The 7,420-nt window shown below is 50.4% G+C and overlaps 1 long non-coding RNA gene across 1 annotated transcript; it reads left to right on the top strand.

Moving 5' to 3' along the window:
* Positions 1 to 6,673, top strand: LOC123941251. Its single transcript, XR_006818240.1, has 3 exons — positions 1 to 120; positions 4,571 to 4,719; positions 5,340 to 6,673. It is a non-coding gene; the product is annotated as an uncharacterized LOC123941251 (long non-coding RNA).
* The last annotated feature ends 747 nt before the right edge of the window (positions 6,674 to 7,420 follow it).

Here is a 7,420-nt window from a genome sequence, read left to right as displayed (position 1 = left end):
GTTTCCTTAAGCTGAGCTGGGCTCTGTCTTCACGATCCTGCATTGAGCCAGGACCATCCCAGGCATACAACACCCAGCTTCCCCCAAACCTCTTCGTTCTCACCCGTCTACTTTGTAAAGGTAAATCCAGGAGACTCTTGCCTTCAAGGAGTGGACTGTTGAGTAGTGGATATACAACCCGAATACAAGTTCAAAGTGACAGGGGCATTAATGGAAATGTCAGAGAATGCTGGGGAGTTTGGAGAAAGAAATACTACTTCTAGCTGTTCAGGGGAATAAGGGGAGAAAGATAGGAGATGGCTTCTGCAGGAGATGGCATTTGGGCCAGACTGTGAAGGATGGTTTGGATCTGGATAAGTGGGAATGAAAGGTTCCTGAGCCGCAAGAGCCAGGCCTGGGGGGAGGAATGGGAGAGAGAAGAGGCGGAAGGGGTTTAATCTGAGGAAAGATAAATGGGTGGTTTTTAACAAGGATCAGCTTTGAAGTGTTCTGAAGGCTGTAAGAGTAAAGACCTATTATTGAATGAGAGCTTCTCGGGATCTGGGGAGTGCAATGTCCACTTGAGGTAAATGAGTTCAGGGAGTGCCTGCCTGAGGTTAGGAGAGCTCAGGAGGAGTGGAAAATGAGGCTTTTGGGGGTACCCCCCCTTTCCTTCCCGGTGCAGCAGTACCTCCCAGCTCTGTCCTCCTCCTCAGCTGTCTGTATAGCCGCCTAGTTTTGATGGCTGCCAGGAGACCTAAAGGTCAAGGATTATATCTGTTTACTGTCAAGTTCCAGGCGCCTAGGGCTGTGCTGTGTGCCTAGAGGCCTTGTCATTCTGCTTGAGGCCTGACCACAGCTGTGGCTCTGAAGAGCACCTTGTTGGCTGACAGTGTCCCTAGGGTGCAGGGACTGAGGTCCCTCTATCATCAGTGAGAGGAAGATTATCATGAGGTGGCAGCAAATGGTCTTTATCCCACTTGAGGCACAAGTGGAATGAGAGGTTGAGAACAACTAGACATCTGGGAAACTCAAACCAGTGTCTCCTAAAGCTCTCCCCTCCCCAGCACAGCTCCTTCTAGGTGGGTTGTGGTTGTTCCTGGTTCAGACTGCCTGCCCACCTCTCTTATCTCCACTGGAGACTTGTTTGGTTTGGTGGTTCAGGAGTAAGGCCTTGGAGTTTTACACACCTGGGTTGGAATGTGGGCTTGCCCATTCATTCATTCATCCATTCATTGATTACACTATCTGTGTAATTTGTGGAGGCCCAGTGGAAGGTGAAAATAGAAAGTTCCTTGTTAAAATAGTAAGAATTTCAAGACAGGAGCTCCTGGATGGCTTGGTCAGTTAAACATCTGCCTCTGGCTCAGGTCATGATCTTGGTGTCCTGGGATTGAGCCCTGTGTAGAGCTCCATGGTCAGCAGGGAGTCTGCTTCTCCCTCTCCCTCTCCCTTTGCGCACCCCCCCACTCCTGCTCTCTTGCATGCTCTCTCTCAAATAAATAGAATCTCTTTAAAAAAAAAAAAGGGATTTCAAGACTGTAACCATGGAGCATTAAGCCAAGTATGGGGCTCTTTGGAGTGCAGAGCCCTGTGTGACTGCAGAGGTTACACACCCATGAAGCAGCCCCTGAGCTCCTTCCCAGTGGTGGACAGGACAGGCGAGGGCCCTGATCCCGTGGGGTTTACATGTAAGTGGGTGGAGACGGACAACAACTGAACCATATATAATAATGATAATAACAGTGTTTTATATATATTAAGTCATTTAGTAAATGAGTAAGATAATTTCAGATACAATAAGTGCTAGGGAGAGATTCAAAGCAGGGTGCTGGGTCCACAGCGATTGGGGCAGGGGTGGGTCTGGGTGGTCTGGAGGAGGCCTGTGTATGAGAGACCCTAGTCACAGAAGGGGCAAGAGTGGCTTCCTGGCAGAGGGAGCACAGAAGCCTTCAGAACACCCAACATATGATAGGTTATTTAATCTCTCTGATCTTCAGTTCTTCGTCTTAAAAAACAGGCATTCTAATGATAAAGTGACACCTGACTATTTGCTCTGTGTCAGACTCTGTTCTAAATGCCTCTTACAGTAGTGACTCATTTGTGCTTGGAATGGCTCTCAGAGAGAAGGACTGCTATTATCCCCATTTTACAGAGGTGATGACTCAGATACAGAGAGGATGCGGACTTGCCCAGGTCACTAGCTGGTAAGTGGCGGAACCTGGACTCGAACCTCAACTGACTGACTCCAGAGCCTACACTCTCACCCCCACCATCAGGATGCCCCTTCAGTATTATCAGGAGCTGCGTGCATGGCGTCCTTCGGGATGCATTATAGTTTACTTTTCTTTTTTTTTTTTTTTTTGACAGAGAGAGAGATCACAAGTAGGCAGAGAGGCAGCCAGAGAGAGAGGAAGGGAAGCAGGCTCCCCGCTGAGCAGAGAGCCCCATGCGGGGCTCGATCCCAGGACCCTGAGATCATGACCTGAGCCGAAGGCAGAGGCTTTAACCCACTGAGCCACCCAGGTGCCCCTAGGGATGCATTATAGTTTCCTAAGGGGCTCTAGGGTCCTCTCTAGTCTTGTGTTACCTGTGCCCTCCTGCCTTCTCATGTGTGTGGGTGTTTGGAGCCAGAGTCCAGGCCCACTGGCGTGTCAGTCACCCAGCGCCCTTCTGGACACATTAATAGGCACCGCCTGGAATATGACTTGGCAGGGCCAGTCCCCAGGGAGTTGATGACCATTTAACACCCACCTGCTGACTGTCATTCATTCTCACTGAATGCAAGCTCCCCTGGCTTCTTGAAAACCCCCACCAGGGCTGTACCTCCGGATCCATTTGGAACGGGGCGGGTATTTCAGCTCCGTGGAGTCCTCTGGTACCTCTTTATAGAAACAGGCACCTCAGGGAGGGAGCACAGCTTCAGTGTTTCAAGTTCTAACGATCCCAGTAATTGAGACACTGAATTGCACATTTAAATCATTGCATATTGAAAGTAAAAATACCGTTTTGTAATGCTGGTGTTAATAATGTAAACATTCAAAACGAATTAAATACTTAGCTGTATTGTGGGGCACGACTGCCTGATTTTTCTTCTTTCAACTTATTCAACCGAAGGAAATGATCGGCTGCCCATCCCAGCTGTGTTACCATAAAAAGTGGGCCTGGACTTGCAAGGGAGAAGTTAGGTTCATGCCCCCGCATAAAGTTGAACCGGAAGGGGCAGGCCGGTGGGAGATAGCTGCCTTTGTTTGGAGGGGAGCTGTTTTTCAAGACTCACAGGTGTTCACGGTGTTCCAGGGTAGGCTCACAGTGGCCTAAAGCTCAGCCCAGCGTACCCAAAGCCCCGCCACTTGTTGGAGACATCTGTCATCTGCCTTAGGCCCTGCCTCGCTCCTTTTGCTCTAGTGGATGTCCCTTCAGAGAGGCCTTCCCTGTCGCCCATTTCAAGGAGTGGCCCTGCCACTCTGGGTCCCTGTAGAACACTAGCCACACTCTGACAACCGGCCCTGACAGAGGCTCTCCCACTAAATGCCTCTGAAGAGAACAGGTCACGTCAGAGTCTGGACCCGGGTCTCCCCACCTGCCCCCGTGAGACACTCCTCTCTAGAGGTCTGATGGAGAAAGGTGAAGGGCACATCAGGGGCAGGTAGATGTCTGGATTTGGTTCTCAGATTAGCTCTCGAAGCTCCTGTCCCATTTTACGGCAGCCTAGTAACAGAAGGGAGAAGTTCTGAGCGATGCATAATGAAAAGGACCCAACCTGGCTGCAAGTCAGCCCGCCTGGCTGGCACTCAACTTGGTATTGTCCCAGGGCTGTCTGTCCCTCCCTCCCTCCCCTCTAGTTCTTGGCACCCAAGCCTTCATTCTAGTTCTTTCTCTCCTCTTCTGTTTTATGTTTTTGGCCACAGTGGATGCAGATTTAAATCAAAAGTCAGAAGTTTAGATCATTTTGAAGAGCTGCTGATGAGTGGTCCTGCCTTGCCATTTGTTTTATGAGCCCTCTTCCTGCCCTTTCCAGCATGGGCTACAAGGCTCCGTGCAGCTGGGAAGAGTGATGGGACCTGCCAGGGTGCTGCCCAGAGGCCCAGGGCTTCCTGATGACATTGCGTCATGGAAAAGCTGTAATAACATTCTGCTCTTCAGCCTCCTCTTCCATTACACCGGGAACACCAGAGGGAGGAGGCAGGCCTGGGTGACTGGCTTGCAGGCCAAGTCACTGACCAAGGCAGGCCTTGGTCTCCCTGCTGGGGAGGGCAGGAGCGGGTTGCCGCTCTTCAGCACCTGTCTTAGGGACCAAGTGAGAGTTCCTGGGGGGCAGATGGGGCAGCTGAGGTGGGGAGACAGGAAGAAGTCTGTCAGCACTCTGGACTCCCACGGACCGTCAGAGGACGCAGCTGAAGGGGAGGGATCTGTGTCAGAGCCCACAGCCCTGGCACCGGCAGGCCCTTGCTTCTGCTCCTCCATGTCCCCACTCACTCTTTATGTCTCTCCTTCTCCCTCCTCAAATCAGGTATCGATTTGACTTGAGGATTTTGGAGGTCATAACAGAGACTGGCTAGCTTCTCATCAGACCCATTTCCTTTTCCAGGCATATGGTTAAATGACATCTCAGCTTGCTGGCATCTGGGCAGGGCCCATGGCTGGTTCTTGCCTCTGGAATGCGTGTGTGCCTCCTGGGAGCTGTCTGAATTTCAGGCCTCGTGGTTGACTGGAAGTGCTGGAGTCACGAGACGGAAGGTCTGTGGGTGACCGTTCAGAGCTGAGGCTCTTTCTCTGCTGACCAAACCCAACTGGAATGCGAAGCTACTGTTGCTTGGGGATTGTTTGTTGTAACAGTAAGCCCACCCTGACTAACACCCCTGCGTTTCTTAGTTCAGAAGAGAGCTCCCCAGTTTGGGGGAGGGAAGGCCAGGTGGGAGGAGGCCCTTCCAGGCTTCCAGACAAGAGGGAGTGGTAGAAGCGGAAGGTTCGGAGGTCCCTGACAGTCCTCAGTGCTGGGCTTTCTCCATTTTCATCTTAATCTCTCCTGGTGCCTCTTCACATCAATCCCTGCGGCCAGTTCCAACCCCGCTGTTCCCTGAGCAAAATGCTTGATTCCTTTTGCTGTGCTTGTCCCTAATGCTTGCCTTCTTGATCACCTCTCAGTCTTGCCTCTCTTTCAAGGCACAGCTTGGACACCACCTCTGTGATCTCCCCATGTGGCACTGAGCCCTCACTGCCTCTCCTGGCCAGCACTCTGGATGGCTGAGCAAATGGCCACCCCTGATATTTTCACATGAGGGTCTTCATCTTCTCATTAAGTCATAAGGTTTTTTCAGGATAATGACCTGACCCTCACCCTTCCTTGTTTCTTGCAGGGACCTATGGCACTCAGAGAATATTCTTTGGTTGGATGAATGGAGGGAAGGAAGGACAGATTAATGTAATCACAAACACATGAGCTCCTCAGCCAGATTTTCAAGTGTCTCCACCCTCTTCACTCCGTTTCTCTCTTCTTTGCTGTACTACTCCCAGCCACCAAACCCCCGTTCTGGATGGGTTGGTCTGTCCACAGACTCCTGAGCAGGCTGGGCTTCTCCTTCCCACCGCTCAGCCAGCCCCTTCTCCATTCTTGTCACTGTTCAGGGCCCAAGTGAAGTCTCACCTCCTCCGACAGTTTCTGTGATGAGGGTCGGCTGTCAGGTGATGTGCATTTCTCTGTTGGCTATGGGCCGACTCTTCATCGTGTAGGACTGATCCTCTGTACCACACAGATGAGTCCTCTGTATCCCGGGGTACTGTCTCTGTGCGGTTTGTTATCAGACCATGTGTGGAGCCTTTGCCTCCTTGCCTAGAATCTTCACTCCCAAGAGCTGGATCTTCGCCAATGCTTGGCAAAAAGATCAGCAGGGGAGAGCTGCCTAGTTTGGTGTATACTTGCCGGGTACTGGATATTTAGGGCCCCCTCACCTCTTTTGCCATTTGAACGTGAACATTCTCTGAAGATCAAATACATCCATGCCTGCCATCTTCTTCTCGTACCTCTCTGTTCTTCCCCCTCAGCCTGGGTTTGCAGTGCTTGGGTGGACTCATTCAGCTGGGTCAGGAAAACCTTGTGCACATTTCCAGACAGCAGCAACCCCTCTGAGCCCGGGGGTCTGGGAAACACAGCCTGGAACCAGCTTTGCGCCTCGTAGCAAACTGCACTTTTGTTGGCGACATCCTCTGGGGCATGTGGGGGTTTGGTCTGGGCCTGGAGGGATTGGCAGAGTGGGGAGAAGGGCTCCTGTGAAGGGCGTTGTTGGATAAAGGAGGAGCTGAGGGAAGATGGGTCACATGGTTGGGGCCAGGAGAGTGAGTGTGGCACAGTTAGGGACACGGGCCAGCCAGCCCTAAAAGACTTCCATTCTAGCTGACACTCATCCCTGCCTCCCACTGCCCCCACCCCCATCCTCAGGCAGGTCCCACAGCGCCCAAGGCTGAGAACGGGGCCAGGAAGCAGAAGCTTTGGACTTAGTTGAAGCAGATTTTCAAGCAAGGAAGTGGCCTAGAAAAAGCAATATTTAGGACTCCATTTTGTCATTAGCAAATATTTAGTTTTCTGCTGACTTCCTTTTTGCCACCCAATGTACTTTGACTCAATTCTCCCACCATGGGTGCAGAACATGCAAATTAATCATGTCGTTACCTCAGCCAAACATAATTAGGGAAGTTAACTTGCTTCAAAATCCATATAATGTATACTACAATTAAACAAAAAAAAATTTTTTTTTTTAAAATCCAGGACTCTTTCTTTCTGTAAGTGTGGCTTTTTCGAAGGTTGATTGTAATTAGCCAGGAGACTATAAAAATTATCTGACTTTGCATTGTAGAAAGTTCAGATAGAAGGACAACTTAAGGGGTCTGGTACCTGCCTTGTAGATACATGGAAATATTTGATTAGCTCCCATTTTCCCCCGGGATCCCCAAAGGATTGCAGGAAATCGGTGAACTGTTCTAGTCACCCATAAATTGGAAATGCCATACAGTGTGATGATCAGAATAAACAAACAGAAAGGGTAATAAGGTACACCAAATAATCACTGGTGACCTCAGCAATTTTATTAACAAATTTATTTCCCTAATTGGGTAACGTATCTTCGTGCTTGACTCAAGGGCATTGTAATAGGTTTCCACACTGCAGAAGAAGGAATTAATTAGAACTGCTTGCTCTTTGTTCCGTATTTACACTTGTCCATCAGTCTTGTAAACATTGCGCCTGGATTTCTTGGCCCTTCAGGCTTCTGTCTCCCGACTCCCCACCCCACCCCCAAAATAAATAAATAGAAAGTGGATAGTGTGATTTAACAGCATGGCTCATCCTTTCGGCAGGCCCCCCCCCCGCCGAGAGACCCTCATCTCCTCAGGCAGAAATGGAGAATCCAGGGGCTCGATTTGCCAGGGCTGTGTGTGGTTTGCC

This window comes from Meles meles, chromosome 5, assembly GCF_922984935.1.
Source record: "Meles meles chromosome 5, mMelMel3.1 paternal haplotype, whole genome shotgun sequence".
In the NCBI taxonomy this organism is placed as follows: domain Eukaryota; kingdom Metazoa; phylum Chordata; class Mammalia; order Carnivora; family Mustelidae; genus Meles; species Meles meles.
The sequence above is the reverse complement of the archived record's forward strand: the minus strand, read 5'-3'. Positions and strand labels throughout refer to the sequence as shown.